This window comes from Herpailurus yagouaroundi, unplaced genomic scaffold (genome assembly GCF_014898765.1).
Source record: "Herpailurus yagouaroundi ecotype Mexico unplaced genomic scaffold, PumYag 166, whole genome shotgun sequence".
In the NCBI taxonomy this organism is placed as follows: Eukaryota; Metazoa; Chordata; class Mammalia; order Carnivora; family Felidae; genus Herpailurus; species Herpailurus yagouaroundi.
Genome location: NW_024412407.1, coordinates 22,692,442 through 22,710,022, shown reverse-complemented (window position 1 = coordinate 22,710,022; position 17,581 = coordinate 22,692,442). Strand labels below are relative to the sequence as shown.

General features: G+C 40.7%; 1 protein-coding gene across 9 annotated transcripts in view; it reads right to left on the bottom strand.

The window, feature by feature from the left end:
* Nucleotides 1-17,575, bottom strand: part of LMNTD1 (lamin tail domain containing 1) — a 525,504-nt gene extending 507,929 nt beyond the window's left edge. For all 9 annotated transcript variants that reach the window (XR_005794517.1, XR_005794518.1, XR_005794516.1 and 6 more), the window contains exon 1: nt 16,810-17,575. The gene's annotated coding sequence lies outside the window, so the exon portion shown is untranslated. The remainder of the gene's footprint in view (nt 1-16,809) is intronic.
* Between the last annotated feature and the right edge of the window lie 6 nt (nt 17,576-17,581).

Sequence of the window (17,581 nt, the reverse complement as noted above, 5' to 3'; positions counted from 1 at the left end):
CAAAACCACACTCAGGTATCACCTCACGCCAGTCAGAGTGGCCAAAATGAACAAATCAGGAGACTATAGATGCTGGAGAGGATGTGGAGAAACGGGAACCCTCTTGCACTGTTGGTGGGAATGCAAATTGGTGCAGCCGCTCTGGAAAGCAGTGTGGAGGTTCCTCAGAAAATTAAAAATAGACCTACCCTATGACCCAGCAATAGCACTGCTAGGAATTTATCCAAGGGACACAGGAGTACTGATGCATAGGGGCACTTGTACCCCAATGTTCATAGCAGCACTCTCAACAATAGCCAAATTATGGAAAGAGCCTAAATGTCCATCAACTGATGAATGGATAAAGAAATTGTGGTTTATATACACTATGGAATACTACGTGGCAATGAGAAAAAATGAAATATGGCCTTTTGTAGCAACGTGGATGGAACTGGAGAGTGTGATGCTAAGTGAAATAAGCCATACAGAGAAAGACAGATACCATATGGTTTCACTCTTATGTGGATCCTGAGAAACTTAACAGGAACCCATGGGGGAGGGGAAGGAAAAAAAAAAAAGAGGTTAGAGTGGGAGAGAGCCAAAGCATAAGAGACTGTTGAGAACTGAGAGCAAACTGAGGGTTGATGGGGGGTGGGAGGGAGGAGAGGGTGGGTGATGGGTATTGAGGAGGGCACCTTTTGGGATGAGCACTGGGTGTTGTATGGAAACCAATTTGACAATAAATTTCATATATAAATAAAAAAAAATCTGATAAAATTAAAAAAAACCAAAAAACAAAAAACAAAAAAAAAACAAACCATGAACAGGTCTGTGCGATTCTACCCTCTGTCCAATTTATTTATTTATTTGGAAAGTTGATGATGTTAACCTCGCTTTATGTTGTTTTTCATTATTGTATTACAGAGTGAACCCTGAAGAATCTTGTTTTTTAGGAATACATTTGATCATAAGCAGAATTTGGCCCTAATTAAAACGGGATTATCAGAGGATACTATATCAAAGAAATGTGCTTCTGAAATGGGTATTCTTTTACTCATTTTCCTTTAACAGATGTAATGAAGGCTAGAACATACTACTCCTTTCAAATAACAATTCTTTGGAAAATATATCTGACTTTGGTAAACAGATTTTTATGTCTGAATGGAAGATTAAGTTAGCCTTATTAACATTAATGTATAGAGCAATTCACTAACAGAATCAAAGGAAAAACAGTTGAAAATGTCTAGAGCTTTGTTTTCTGAAGAAAATGATTTTTTGCTTATATAGTTTGATTATTCTCTATATTGAGGTAAAAGACTTCACAACAGACATCTTGTAAAATAATTTCTGTAGTAGTATTATAGAGTAGGCTAAGCCACTGTAAGAAAGAAAGCCCCCAAACTCAGTGGTTCAAAGAACAATGAAGTTTATTTGTCTCCCAGTTAACAGTGCAAGATAAGCATTCCAGCTTGGTGGGCAGCTCTGCTCCAGTCAGTCGTTGGAGACCAAGGCTGGCAGCAGCTCTGCCATCAACAGTTGGCTTGCGGGGCTGGTCTGGTCGTCGCCATTCCAGCTGACTAAACAGGGGAAAGCCAGGGAGTCTCCAGCCAGGGATATCCTCTTAAGCAGATAAAGTAGAAGTTCCTTAAATCACTTGTACTCATATTCCATTGGCAAGTATCCAGTCACACAGCCACACAGAGCTACAAGGGAGACTCTCCACCAGGAAGAGGGGAAGAACAGAAGCGGCAGGCAACTGCAGCCCCATAGACTCTCTGATTGTTAAAAATTATGTAAAAAACAACACTGTACATTGCAAGGCCTCCAGAATGTTACACAAACATAAAAGAATATAACAAACACATTATTTTTTTTTCTATTATGAGAGTATTCAACAAGGTAAAAACCAAGGCAGGTCCCTCTGATTTTATGTTACCACATCAAAAAGATTTTTGTTATCAAACACACAGAGGAAATACCCAACTTAAAATAAATCATGTTCTAAAAGCTGGGAATTCATTTTCTCAAAGAAACAATGTTCTAAAAATGGCCAGGTTCCAAAATTATTTCAAAGGGGCTCATTTACCTCCTGTGGTATATCTGTAGTGAAAAGTAGTGGAAGACAATACTGCCCTGTGGCACTCAAAATGGAATGTTAGCTAAAAATAATTTTTAAAAATATTTTTAATAAGGAAATTAAGTTTAAGTAGAGAAGGATGTGGTGGGAAGTGGGAAATGAACACTTTCATGTAAAGTCAAAGTGAACTTTCAAAAGTGTTCTGGTAGTGGCTCTTTAGTTTGATTTTCCTCCAAAGCTTACCTCAAGCAAAATGAATGTGTTTATCAGTCATGCATACAGGTAGATTTTTGGAAGAAAATGGGAGAAAGAAAATACTAAACAGGTGTAGGAGGACAGTGTTCTGTAAAGTAATCAGGTGAGAGTTGGAAAGGGAGGTAAAGTCTCATGTCTCCACATCTACAGGAATACATCAAGAAAGAGATAAGCAGAGGGAAAGACAAAATTGAGGGTAGGAAGAGGAATGAACACAGACATATGCAGGATCTCTCCGGAGGAAGGATGAGAACAACTTGGGATAGAGTTTTCTCTGGTCCAACCTCCAGGAATTTGCTTACTTACTGCAAAGAAGGTCTCAGGTTTGGAGAGGCAGTGTATAAGCGACAGAGTGTGGAAAAAGAATGTCCACAGGCTGAGAGGAATTTAGGGAGTAACTGACTTCTATTTCAGTTTTCTTTAATTGGCACAAGGAAAGTTCATAATTTAAAATCAAGAAAAGGAAAACCTATCAAAATGTGTATCAGAAGAATCTTCATGGCAGAAAAGACACATCTGAACAGGACCCTTACAAATATACCTAGTATAAGCCTCTTTGTGTCTTTCAAGTACACATTTGTTTTGTTTTGGGATAGCTGTTCTATTCCGGTACAACTTAATAGTTCCCCTATTGCTTATAATATGACCTCTGAAGATGCTTGATTTTAGGTAAAAAGGCAATTTCAGACAACTTTATCTGGGGTAAGTCCTGTGTCTTAAATACAGTGAAGGGCTGTTCTCTGTGAGCCTGATTGACTGCTCAAAGCCCATTGATTGCAGAACTCACCAAGAGACACTGGTTTCTCTCACTTGACAACTGCACGTACTATAATCAGAAAGACATGACATTGAGCTCCTCCAAAAAGCCCAAGCCTCAAATTGTTTTTGAACAGTACTTGTTCTAACAGTGGCATCAGCAACAATGAACCATCACCACGGGCATCAGAAGCCCAGCCATTAAAGCCTGAACATGGAACAAAGATTTCTTTAACTTCTGAAAATGAAAGCACACTTTGAAAATAAACATAGATTCTCAAATTGGTTGCAAACTATTCAATCAAATGGTTTTTTTGTGGTTTCAGAGAATATTAATACAATCTTAAACATGCTGGCACAATTTTGCTCACAAATTTCTCTTATTCCAGCCTGCTGCTGCATTAACTATTTTTCAGAGGGATACAGGTTGACAAAACAAGGGACAGAAATGACGGGGGGGGGGGTTAAATACAAAATGTTTGTTTGCATTCTGCCTGGAGTCTTAACTTTGAGCCTAATTAGCTGCATTATCTTGAGCAGGTCCCTAGACATCTCTGGATTTGATTCCTCACCTGGAAATTGAAGGGATTGGATGAGATGAGCTCTAAAATCCCTTCCAGCTCGACAGGCTGTAATTCAAATTTTTTCAGCTTCAGTTGTGCCATGACAGGGAACTTTACTGGCAGTCTTGAATTACTTAAAGATGGAGCACACTGCTTCATGCCTATGCAATACTGCTCTGAACAGATCGCTCACAGCTGCTCTGCTTTCTTCTGCTGGAGGCTGCTTGGATGGGGGTGAGTCTATGAAATTCTGTGCCCAGCTCTAAAAAGTTTTTAAAAAGCTGCCAAGTGACTCTTAAGATTTTCCGATTCAACCTGACTACCCTAAGCCAACTTTACAAAGTGACAAACAGGCATTCAAAATCAACACTATGAAAAGCCTTCAAATGTCACCCTCCTGCTCAGCCTCTGCCTTGCCACACAGAACTCTCACTCACAACAATAACGTCAGGTCTAGGCTCAGATTTTAAATAAAAGACTGATTTAAAAAAAGAAAAGCAATGACATTTCAGAGGCCTGGTTTTCCAGTATTTTCATTCGCCATAGTTAAGTTCTTGGTAAGGATGTTTATCAGTAGGATGGACCAAAAACAAAACAAGTATAGGAAGAAACTTTTCGTCTAATATTCACCCACCTGGGGGCTAAAATCTGCAGCTGGTACTGGTCCTCATTTCTGATTCATCACCAGGGCATCAGGTCTTCTCTTTTCCACTCTTGAGAGGCTAGGTTTCTGGTCTCACACCTGAGTCCTTATCCCACCATAAGACATCATTTGAGAGAACATCTCATTGTACAGTCAGGCCTCCAACCCCAAACTTCTGGTTTCAGTAGAAAGATTAAGCATAATAGCGAACTTGAACTGCAGCCTATGCTAGGTCAGACACAGTTAACCATTCAACCACTCTATTTGATAAATATTAATTACGGTCATCTCTTTTTACACATGCAGAAACTGAGACCCAAACAGATTAAATAAATTGCCCTAAAACAGCACCACCATCCTGATTCTAATGCTGATCCACACACTTCTCAGTTTGCCTGAAGCATGTATAGTGCTTCTTGCCTTCAAAAGGGGGGTTATGATAGCCAGGAAGAAAACAAGTTAAAACAGACAAACAGCATTAGAAGGCTTCAACATGTTTCATTCTCAAATATTCTATCGTATCTTATAACTGTCCTCACTCAGTCAGACTCAAGTATCTGAAGAGAGTTCTGAAAAGTGCATTTATATACCTAACAAAAAAGACTCACGCAGGCACCTCTTACTTGCATAGTAACTACTGAACTGTCTGGTGGAGAATAGGTTTAAAAGCAGAGAAAAGAGCTCCAGGATGTTGTCCATGGCCTATGAGGATTATAATTCAGTACCTAAAGCCTTTCAAAGGTCTTCCAAACCTGTTACTTCCCAACGCATCTTCTTTCCTGCCTATATTAAATTTGGGAATCATCTATCTATAGTCTACTTTCAATCTTAGAAATTTGAATTTTAATCATTCATGTGAATTCTGCACTATCTCTAAAATATATCCTAAGGATGTCCTTGAGCTCTCACAGTAAAACAGTTATGTGTAAAACAGTCTCTCTTCCAAATCACCACTTCCTTTTCCAACTTCAGCCTACTAGAAAGAAGTGATTAATTAAAATCACCTGCTTTGAATGATGCCACAGGGTCTCCACTGGTTTCCTTTGTTGCACAGCACCCTGGAATGGGTGTTAATTGCCCAGGTATGGAATTTTAATTCCATTTTGTCTTGTTTTGCTTATTTTTACTTGATCTTTCTTTTATTTTCTTTTCTCTTTTCTTTTTTTTCCTTTCCTTTCCTTTTTCTTCTTTCATTTATTTTTTTAATTTACATCCAAGTTAGCATATAGCGCAACAATGATTTCAGGAATAGATTCCTTAATGCCCCTTACCCATTTAGCCCATCTCCCTTTCCACAACCCCTCCAGTAACCCTCTGTTCATTCCCCATACTTAAGAGTCTCTTATGTTTTGTCCCTCTCCCTGTTTTTATATGATTTTTGCTTCCCTTCCCTTGTGTTCATCTGTTTTGTATCTTAAAGTCCTCATATGAGTAAAGTCATATGATTTTTTGTCTTTCTCTAATTTCGCCTAGCATAATACCCTCTAGTTCCATCCACATAGTTGCAAATGGTAAGATTTCATTCTTTTTGATTGCCAATACTCCACTGTATATGTGTGTGTGTGTGTGTGTATGTGCGTATATATATACATATATATATATGTATATCCATTCATCCATCGATGGACATTTGGGCTCTTTCCATACTTTCGCTATTGTTGATAGTGCTGCTATAAACATGGGGGTGCAGGTGTCCCTTTGAAATAGCATACCTGTATCCCTTGGATAAATATCTAGTGGTGCAATTGGTGGGTCATAAGATAGTTCTATTTTTAGTTTTTTGAGGAACCTCCATACTGTTTTCCAGAGTGGATGGCTCCCACCAGCAGTGCAAAAGAGATCCTCTTTCTCTGCATCCTCGCCAACATCTGTTGTTGCCTGAGTTGTTAATGTTAGCCATTCTGACAGGTGTGAGGTGGTATCTAAGTGTGGTTTTGATTTGTATTTCCCAGATGATGAGTGATGTTGAGCATGTTTTCATGTGTCGGTTGGCCATCTGGATGTCTTCTTTGGAGAAGTGTCTATTCATGTCTTTTGCCCATTTCTTCACTGGATTATTTGTACTTTGGGTGTTGAGTTTGATAAGTTCTTTATAGATTTTGGATACTAACCCTTTATCCAATATGTCGTTTGCAAATATCTTCTCCCATTCTGTCGGTTGCCTTTTAGTTTTGCTGATTGTTTCCTTTGCTGTGCAGAAGCTTTTTACTTTGATGAGGTCCCAGTAGTTCATTTTTGCTTTTGTTTCTCTTGCCTCCAGAGACGTGTTGAGTAGGAAATTGCTGCGGGAAAGATCAAAGAGGTTTTTGCCTGCTTTCTCCTCAAGGATTTTGATGGCTTCCTGTCTTACATTTAGGTCTTTCATCCATTTTGAGTTTCTTTTTGTGTATGGCGTAAGAAAGTAGTCCAGGTTCATTCTTCTGCAATGTCGCTGTCCAGTTTTCCCAGTACCACTTGCTGAAGAGACTCTTGTTTTTTTTTTTTTTTTTTAATTTTTTTTTAACGTTTATTTATTTTTGAGACAGAGAGAGACAGAGCATGAACGGGGGAGGGTCAGAGAGAGAGGGAGACACAGAATCTGAAACAGGCTCCAGGCTCTGAGCTGTCAGCACAGAGCCCGACGTGGGGCTTGAACTCACAAACCGCGAGATCATGACCTGAGCCAAAGTCGGACGCTTAACTGACTGAGCCACCCAGGCGCCCCTGATGAGACTCTCATTCCACTGGATATTCTTTCTTGCTTTGCCAAAGATTAGTTGGCCATATATTTTGTGGGTCCATTTCTGGGTTCTCTATTCTGTTCCATTGATCTGAGTATCTGTTTTTGTGACAGATTTTTTTCCTAATAACTCTCTCATTTGCTCCTGCATAAAATGACCAGACAGGCCTAGAACCCTAACCTACAAAGACCCCACCCCCACCCACAGTACAATCATGATTACTCTTATTACAAGAGAAGAGAGACTGACATGTTACTCCATCTTTGATCAATTTCTGACACTTGGGTTCTAGTACATAGTTTTTGTTTTAACCAACATTTCCCTAGAGAACATAAGGTGCTAAAATTAAAACACAAAAACAGAAAACAGAAAATGTCTCTGCCCTGAGGAGAATAAAAAAGATTTCCCTTTCTTTACTCTCTGAAACTACAAAGCTGAATTGATTACTTCCATCTAGAATCACTGGATTATTGTGCAGTTTTTCTACAGTTTGACATGCTGTCATGACCCCTATTAGTACTTGGACTTCCCAGTTTTAAGGGCAACAAGTAACATGAGGCTATTTCTTCTTAGGGTATCTACCCTTTGTTCATTTATTTCTTATAAAGCTCCAGTGGTTCATAGACCTCACAGGACAATGACTGTTTTGAAAACTAATGCTCAGAAATTGATATATAAATTGAATGCTCAGAGTGAAGTCACAGGACAAAGTAAAAACTATATAATAGAATTAGGTTGACTTGATATTATGTTTCTGGTGCAAATCTATTTTAAAGCCTCACCTAAAATTTTTTTTCTGGATTTTTTTAGCTGGATTTTATTTTATTTTATTTTTTTCAACGTTTATTTATTTTTGGGACAGAGAGAGACAGAGCATGAACGGGGGAGGGGCAGAGAGAGAGGGAGACACAGAATCGGAAACAGGCTCCAGGCTCCGAGCCATCAGCCCAGAGCCTGACGCGGGGCTCGAACTCACGGACCACAAGATCGTGACCTGGCTGAAGTCAGACGCTTAACCGACTGCACCACCCAGGCGCCCCTTAGCTGGATTTTAAACTGCTATTTGGGTCATTATTAGAAGCAGAAACAAGCCTATTCTGCCATGTCTCCTCTCTTTCAATGGAATCAATTATTTATGATTCATATATTCAGAATGTTAGAGCTACATGTGATATTGGAGGTAATTTTGTAAGCCCTTGCTATAAGAACAATGCAGTCCCACCTGGAATGAAGTGTTTCGCAATAAACACACATGGGGGATAAATAGGGAACAGTAGAAGAGGGAAAGGGGACTCCCACTTGGCAGCCAGATCTGCCAGTCAATGCTGGGGTTCCAAAAACCATTGGCAGCTCATACTTCTATCTTACAGAGGTCCCAGAAAGTAAAAGGACTTGCCCAGGGTGACAAAGCTGATTTAAGCAGTAGAACTAGCACTCACTGGGTCATTTCTTAGGATGGTCCTTTACCTAGTAAAAGACACATACAACCAGGAATGCCCTTTAAAATGCACATGGTGGGGCGCCTGGGTGGCTCAGTCGGTCAAGCGGCCGACTTCGGCTCAGGTCACGATCTCACACTCCGTGAGTTCGAGCCCCGCGTCGGGCTCTGTGCTGACAGCTCAGAGCCTGGAGCCTGTTTCAGATTCTGTGTCTCCCTCTCTCTGACCCTCCCCCATTCATGCTCTGTCTCTCTCTGTCTCAAAAATAAATAAACGTTAAAAATAAATAAATAAAAAAATAAAATAAAATAAAATGCACATGGTTACCTTAGTCATGGTTATCTGTGGGTTATTTTCTCGATTTGCTTATATATTGACTTGGAAACTTATCAATCTTAAAGTAGTATGCTAACTTATTTTGCTAGATAAACAGTACATGATGAGGAGGTTTTAATGCTGTGGGGTCTGCCCAATCTTCACTCCCCACCCATTCTCCTCAGCACATTCTGGATGAAAGGAACCTGCTTAACCTAGATCTCAATTTGTGATTCCATTCTGATTTTTACACCTTGAATTTGTGCCAATTCTATGCTTAATTCTCTCTGCTATTTTTAATTCTTGCCCACTCTTTGATTACATATTGTACGGGTAAAGACTATAGATTTTGAAGCCATACTTCCTGGGTCTGAACCCCAGCTATGCCATTATCCAACAATGGAATCTTGGGTATATTACTTAATCTCTCTCTGCTTTGACTTCCTAATCTACAAAATGGGTGTAATAATAGTACCTACCTGATAAAGTTGTTGTATTAAAGTTAATATATGAGAAGCATTTAGAACACTCTGGCACAGAGTATCCTGAAACAATAAATTATAGTTATTGGCTTTGCTGGAAGTACCTTCTCACCTAAGTGCCTGCAGATAATAACACCACTTACATAACCAGGCACTGTGCTGAATGTTGTACACACACTATTCTAGTTAATCACAATAACTCTTTTTGTGCTACTACTATCATTCTCTCCTCTCCTATCTCTTATTTTTTTTAATTTTTATTTATTTATTTTTGAGATAAGAAAACTAAGGTCCAAGACCCTGAACAATGTGACTATGGTCACCCAGGTAATAAGAAGCAGTTAGGACTTGAACCTAAGATCTGTCTTGGCATCTTTCCAAAATCTCTGAGAAAAGGGCATTAGAGTTCTTTTAAAGTTCTTTTATTTAAATGGATTGACTTGCCACCCATACGGGTCAGGAAGACTGGGATCTCCAGGAGGAAGGGAAGAGTCTCTCTTAGAAAATGTCAGGCATGGGATGATTATACCATTGATGTCTTAACCAGCCCCACCTCCTACCTTCCACTGTGCCATACAGCATCTACATGGACTGTACTTCCAGAGGCCAACCCCAACCCCTAGCTTATTTTAGTATTAGGAAATGTTCTGATTCAAGCCAAAGTGGGAGTATTTACAATTTCAAAATCAGTAGTTCTTTGAGTCATTTATTTCCACCCCAGTAATGTCTCTTCCATTCCCAGATTAGCAAAAAAATTATGATTTTCCTTCCTTCCTTCAGAGCCTATAGTAGCCAGTATCTTCCTACTCCTGCTCCAAACGGACATATTCTCAGTTGTCAATGTATCTTTCATTAGTCTAAAATGGTGTCTTCAGTGGAAGGTAGGGCCAGGAGAGGGAAGAGTGGGGATAAAGGGCCAGGAGGGAAGAGAAGGAAGTCCCTGAGTTTTCTAGAGGAACAGTATGCACTGCCTTGTCCCTCTTCCTGTACCACCTGCTCACTCCTGTATCTCTTCTGGAGTTGTCTACTTACACTCCCACACTGCATCCCAGAACCTTCACCGAGCACCTCCTAAAACAGCTTCTGGGTGCTCCCTTGAAATGCAAGTGAATCAAATACATGGGCTTGTTTTTCCCAAAGACCCACCTGTAGCACCCATGCTGGGCTTGGCTAATTGGGCTAATCTAGAAAGGAGAGAGCATGGGAAGGATTTTTATTCCCTTTCCCCATACCTACCATCGTATTTAGCTGTCAAACTATTAAAAAATGTCAGAGAAGCTGAAGTTGGATGTTTGTTATACAAGGAATGGTGGAAGAGCTGTTTGGAGAAAGTTAAGTAGGGCTCTGGAGGAGGTCAAGGGATATAGAAATCCTGGTGGGCAGCAACAGGATTGATAGAGGAAGGATAAGCAGGTACATATGTTTTCAGGACCACTGGAAGAAAAGAAAGGGGGAGACTGGCAAGTTGACCTCAGATATAAGCCTTAACCCAAGAGTCCCCTACCGCCATCCCAGCCTCTCTGGATTGATACTAAATTTTCCTAACATCCTTAGTTCCTTCCCTGATGGGCACCTTGCCTCAGTCCCTGAAGCTGCCATTACTACCACTGCTTGACACAAAGGGTGAGAGGAGAGCCCATGCCAGGAAAGAAGGTATGTTCCTTGCATCCTTAGTTGTGCTCTGAACGTTTTTCCTTTAGAAACAAGGTCAAACATGTTGTTCCACCTCTGTAGTGCTTTTAGTAGTATGCTTCAGTTGTTACGGGATCATTAAGGGTTGTTCTGGGCCTCTAACCTATATACAACATGTAGTGGATACTCTTGGTGCCCTGCCCAGATCCCCTTCTTGGACTGGTACTTGCATCCCTAGTTACTGTGTAAGTGTTGGCTGCTAGTAGTTGCCCTCCTCTCAGAGATTACCTTTGGGAGAACAGAAAGTGCCTTGCCTTGGGAGTTACCACCAACCTTCAGCTAATGAGTAACTGATAATGGGGTGCAAAAGGCCAGCTTCCTGCCCCAAATGGCCAACTCTGTGGCACAATTCCTTCTTTAGATTCCCCATAGAATCAGGCTGAAGCTGGTCTCCAGCTGAGACCATAACCTTACTTAGCTTTATTCCCCCCACACCATGCAACCTCCCTCACATCCCCTCTCCTGAGACATGCTCCCAATAATTCACTTGCACCAGAATCCCTGTCTCAGGCTCCACTTATGTAACCCTACCTCAGATACATACTTATTCCATGTATTTATTGGAGGTCCTTTATTGGCACCAGAATAATACACCTCTGGGAAAACCAAAAATAAAATAAGGAGCAACTTAACAGGACCCTAAACCAAATCTGGACATATAACCCAACTCAATTTATACTATTTCTAGGCCTATACCTAATATCTGCTCTCTTGTAGACACTAACAGACCACATTCTATCAAATACAAACTGAAGACTTATTTATTCATACTCTACTTTTTCTCTTACTATAGAACATTAATTTTTATACCTATTTTAAAAATTATCTATGTAGCATTTATTAAACCAATACACTTGTTGTAATTCTTAAAAATGTGGCTGGATGATTTTAAGTTAATTTGTAATGATTATTCTTGCTGTGATCATATAAATCTTACACTTTTAATCACTTGTTGGGTTTTTTCTTCCCATGAACTATAAGTTCTGGATTGTGGATGGTTGGGTCCCAGATTAGCAGGTTCTGGTTAATCTAGCAGTGTTATAAAACAGATCAAATTTCCAGCTTGCAATTAATAAAAATATAATTAAATATATGCAGGCAAAGCAGAAGATAATTTAATCTTTCTGCTATGATTCAGAAGTCATTTTAGGTCATCATTATATACCTCAATTATAGTATTGCACAAGTATAGGAAGAGTGGTGAGTAGTATTCAGGTTGAAAGAAGTCCAGACAGACCAGATTTTACTTCATGTATTTACAAAGATGCAACCTCATAACACCAGGTACTGCATTCACTGTTTTCCCCCAATATACTGATCCTAATATAGGCTCTTGTAGAGAGCCCCCTATAGTTAATCTCAGCTGATTAAATTCATTCTTCTAGCCTATAGTAAAAAATATCAAGACTTTTTCATTTTCATGGGATTATCCTCTCAAAAAACTTCTACATAAATAGGACCCAATCATATTTTAAATACTATTTCTGAATATATTTGCATGTATTCCTTTTGGTATAGCAAGTTACAATTCCCATTTATAGCTTATGTTGTATTTTAATTCCATACTGTACTTCATTGCTTAACAAAATATACTGGTCATCACTCTCCTCCCCATCAAGTTATTGGAGGGTTGCTTAAGGGGTTGTTTATGACTTGGTAACTAATCTTTTTTTTTTTTTTTAAGAAGAAAATATCATGAAATTAAAAATTCCTACAGATCTGAGAACTGTGCTTTGTTTCTAAAAAGCCCCTTTATGTTGGTCAAATAAATCACAATATTTACATATCTTTACCTTATTTCAGTATGTATACAGGTTTTTCATTAAGAATGGGAAAGAACACCATATTTACTTGCTTTCCATATATACATACTGAAGAGAAAAGGTGACTGTTTTCCTTTTCCTTCCAAATTTATCAGTAATAGTGGTAGGCTGAATAAATGACCCCATTTGTACAAATTTTAGCATATGACTTTGAGCTTCCAGGTAGCATTGATGTCACAAGATTGCTGCTGTAACTCCAGCTATATCAATCATATTCCAAGCAATCATAGGGCTTGAGTCAGCCCTGCTAGTAACTTACCACCAGGTACACAAATAAGGAGTTCCATACAATACCTCCCATCCACATACCATTGCCTTCTGCAAGGAAGGTTATGAAATGAAATTTTTCACTGGGCACAAAATCAGATTTCTGTTACTAAGAGCAAAAGGAAGAAAGGAAATGAGATAGGCAACTAGTATTACCTGCCTTATTTTCTTTTTAAGTATGTGTTTCCTTAGATGAACTGTGAGGTCATGGAAGGCTGAGATTATGTCATATTAATTTTTATAATCTCAGAACCTAGCACAATACCACAGTTTATTACATTTTTCAAAATGTTTATTAATTAAAGACAAGTATAACAGGTGAGTAAGTGGCATGAGTTTGTTCCATTTATTTTTTTTATTAAAAAAAATTTTTTTTAACGTTTATTCATTTTTGAGAGACAGAGGAGAGACAGAGCCTGAATGGGGAAGGGGTAGAGAGAGGGAGACACAGAATCTGAAACAGGCTGCAGGCTCTGAGCTGTTAGCACAGAGCCTGACGCCGGGCCTGAACTCATGAACCTGTGAGATCATGACCTGAGCCGAAGTCAGACGCTCAACTGACTGAGCCACCCAGGTGCCCGGAGTTTGTTCCATTTATATTGTCACTCATTCATTTAATTGTTATTTCAACTAATATTAATTGAGCTTCCAGCCTGAGCCAGGCCCTGTATCAGGCATGGGGAATACAGTGATAAATACAACATAGTTCCTGGCTTTACAAAGCAGGTAGAGGTGACGTTAGGGGAGGATAGGAATGGCTGTAAAAGTAAACAGGCAATTTCGGGGCGCCTGGGTGGCTCAGTCGGTTGAACGTCCGACTTTGGCTCAGGTCATCATCTCACAGTTCATGAGTTTGAGCCCCACGTTGGGCTCTGTGCTGACACCTGGGAGCCTGGAGCCTGCTTCAGATTCTGTGTCTCCCTCTCTCTCTGTCCCTCCCCTGCTCACACTCTGTCTCTCTCTCTCTCAGAAAATAAACATTAAAAAAATGTTTTTAAAGGTACACAGGCAATTTCAAGGTGATGTGGGAAAGAATAAGAAGTGGTCCTGAGCCACCATTTGAGAGGTTATGAAGCTGTAAGTAGTCTGGGTGAAACATAGAGTTAGGGAAAGAAGAAGAGAAAAAGAAGGAAAGGTGGGGATAGATAATAAAAAAAATAAGTTATAATCATAAGACCATAATTTATTCCTGCCAGCACACATACCTATTTGTTGTGACAAAATGTTTGTTTCTCCCTTAGACTTCCTCATGAAAGAATTTCCCAACACTCTGTCCTTGATGGATCTGTCCCACTGACAAGGTTCTTGGTTGGCCTAAACTGTAATCACAACTGTGTTCTATGGACCTTATATCCAAGCATGGAGCAACTGTCTTCCCCGCATCCCATCTTACAGGATGATGTTCCCTGGTAGGCCAGTTTGGGAAATGTTGGTCTAGACACATGTTTCTCAAACTTGGCAATATGAGTCTACTAGACACCATAAAAAAGAGTTGCCAGGCATTTCCAGAGAAAGGGAATTATCCCCAGAAAGTGCAGATCTGAACCTGGTTTTCTGAGTGTGTTTACACCTTGGGTTTCAGTTACACGAATGACCAGGACGGATATAGGTTTAGCTGGACTAATGGGTCACCACTTCAGCAATTTTACAGTCAAATAAGTTATCCCTGTGATGCTGTGACTAATAATTAAAACACTCATCTCTTCCTACAAATAATCCGGTTCAATTCAGTTTGTAACATATATGGCTAGAAATGTATCTACATCAATTCCTATTTTCTTTGCCTACCTTAGAGAAAAAGATAGCCCCTAACCATGAAGCAGAGGTCACAAGAAGAGAGACAGATTTGAAGATGATATGTATGCTATTGCCTTAAATACGGAGGAAGAGGCCACAAGCCAAGGAAATCAGATAGCATCTACAAACTAGAAAAAACAAAGCAATGGATTCTCCCCTAGAGACTCCAGATGGAACACAGCCCACACCTTGACTTTAGAATTTCTGACCTCCAGAACTGCAAGATAACACATTCTTGATTTTAGCCACTAAATTTGTGGTAACTTTTTTAGTAGCAATAGGAAAATAATAATACACAGTAATATATCTCTAGATGGTGTCCCCCTCCCCCTTCACAAATCTTTCTTGGGATTCTCCTCTTTTCTGAATCTACCCTCTCAGATTATTTTCCTGAAAGTCAAATCTGATTATGTCACAGGGCTTAAGGTGCATGAATACTCACTGATTCTAGGTAGATTACTTTTGGGGAATATATTAGAAACCAGAAATAAGAGTTGTTTACAAAATCCTGTCAAGGACATTTGGTATGATCTCAGGAAAGCTTAACAGGGATGTGATTATAGCTAAGAAAGCTTAAAACAAATTGCACTCTACACTGAAGAAAAAATGTATTAACCATATGGGGTTGAGGTAGAGAAGAGATTTTTCTGGGTTGATTCAGGACTGGACAGAGATAAATTCACTTGACTCTGGCACCATCAGTAAGACACACGCTGGTTTGGAGGCGGGGATACTTCATCATGTACCTGGAGCCTACTAAGTGTTTATCCTAAATATTGGTCATGGTTAGACTATCACAGTCAACTTCATCCTGATTTAAATGCTAGTCATGTGAAAGTCGGTTGTCATAAGCCAGTCCACTGTTCACCTCTGGATGTGTGATAAAATTGAGGTCAGGACGCTACTGGTGACCAACAGAAACTAGATTAAGGTTCTTCTTCTACTTCCATTCCCCTTACAGAAAGATAAAAGATATGTCCTTCAGTAAGATCCTGAATCCTAGTTTAACAATAGCCACACTTCTGCCAGCTATCACTCACCCCTGTTTCAAGACCTCCACCAAAAAGGGAGGACTATCAACAACAACAAAAAAGGGTGGGGGGAGGAAAGTTCAAGGAAGGAAGAGGTCAAAATTGGCAAATGCCACAAAGGGCATAACAAAATGCGGATTAAATTTTTCCATTAGATTTGGCAATTAGGTGGGTGACTGATGTTGTTCAGTGGAGTGAAAGGTTGACAAGGGAATGAGAGTTTAGGAAATGTTAACGTTAAGTCTGGAAAAGTCCTCTTGAGAAGAGGATCCATGCCCTAAGGAATCACCTTAAATAAAATTCCCTCAGAGTTTGCATTTGAATCCTAGAGAACTCTCCTTGTCCACAAATCCTCCAAATGTTTATCAGCCAAATTTGAGTCTCACTGATCTCTCTTTCTCCTCAGTTCACCTCAAAGGCAAAGGAACTAATGGGCTGTGCAATAACTAAAGGTCAAAAAACAAGAGGAAGAAACAAAAGACTTACAAACACAAACACAAACTCAAAACAAAACAAATCAGGTCTTTGGTAAGAGAAGCTGTACCAAGTTGTGCTTCAAATTTAATATCCTTGTTTTGGTTTAAAAAAAAAAAAGAAAGAAAGAAAACTGTCTGGAGAATTAAAAGGGGCATTTTATAATTAGAATGTTTTCTTGTATCTTGGAATGTTTTCTTGTATTATCTTCACTCCATCTCCCTCCAAATTAATAGCTGTTGCTGAGTTGTGGGCATGTGTGAGCACAAGCCTGGACCAAAGACTGAATTTTGTCCAGTGGCTAGAGTAATTGCGTGCCATTTAAAAAAAAAAAAAAAAAAAAAAAAGGTGGGATAGGGAGAACCACATACATATCTGCATTTCCAGATGAAAGCACTGGTTTTCTTCCTCGACGATTTGCTGTATTTAAGGGTCAGGGAGGGGGGGAGCAGTTTTCTGAATCTGAGCCCAGCTCTTTCTAAACTTGGTTACTCACGTCTGATTCATTCGCTGTGTTTTTCATCTCCTGTCTCTGTCACTGCCTGCCGCTGAGAAGGGGGTCGCTGAATCACTGCCACTCCAGATGAAAAGCAATTCAAACCCAGTCCTTGGAGGATGGAAGGTTTTGTTTTGTTTTCTTTCCTTTTTTAAGCGTCTGCAGAATAAGCCTCCTACTTTCCGACATGACCGTAGAGGGCAGTTTTACAAGTCTCACCCGGAGCTCTGGAAGATTTTGCTCCTGTGAGAGTCAGTAGGCACTGGTCACCTCACCATTTCTGGCTTTTCTGGTCCATAGGCCCCGGCGGTCGGGGGTGTGTGATGGGGCGAGCGGCGGCGGGGCCGAGCTAGGGGCGCCGGGGTGAGCTTGGCCCGGTGGGCCCGAGCGGCTGCGCCGCGCTCCCCGCCGCTTTAAAAGCTCCCACAATGCAGCGCTGGCGTCCCAGTTCCGTTACAATGTCTCTCACGGCGCGAGTGAACCGGCAAGGAGCGGGCGGGGAAGCCGGAGAGCCGGGGCTGTAACCCGAGCGCCCGGCCGAGGGGGGCGCCCCCGCGCCGCTCCTCTCGCGCGCTCTACCCGCGGCCCGGCGAAGGGGCGGAGCCGCCCGGGTGCCCGAGCCCGGCCCGGCCCCCAGCCCAGAGGCACCGGCCGCGGGAGCCAGCCGGCCGCCAACTCCACCGTCCGGCACAACGCTCTCCGCCCCGCTCCTCGCCGAGCCTCGCTAGACCGCCCGCGGCAGCGGCGGCGGCGCTGGGGGCGGCTCCTGCGG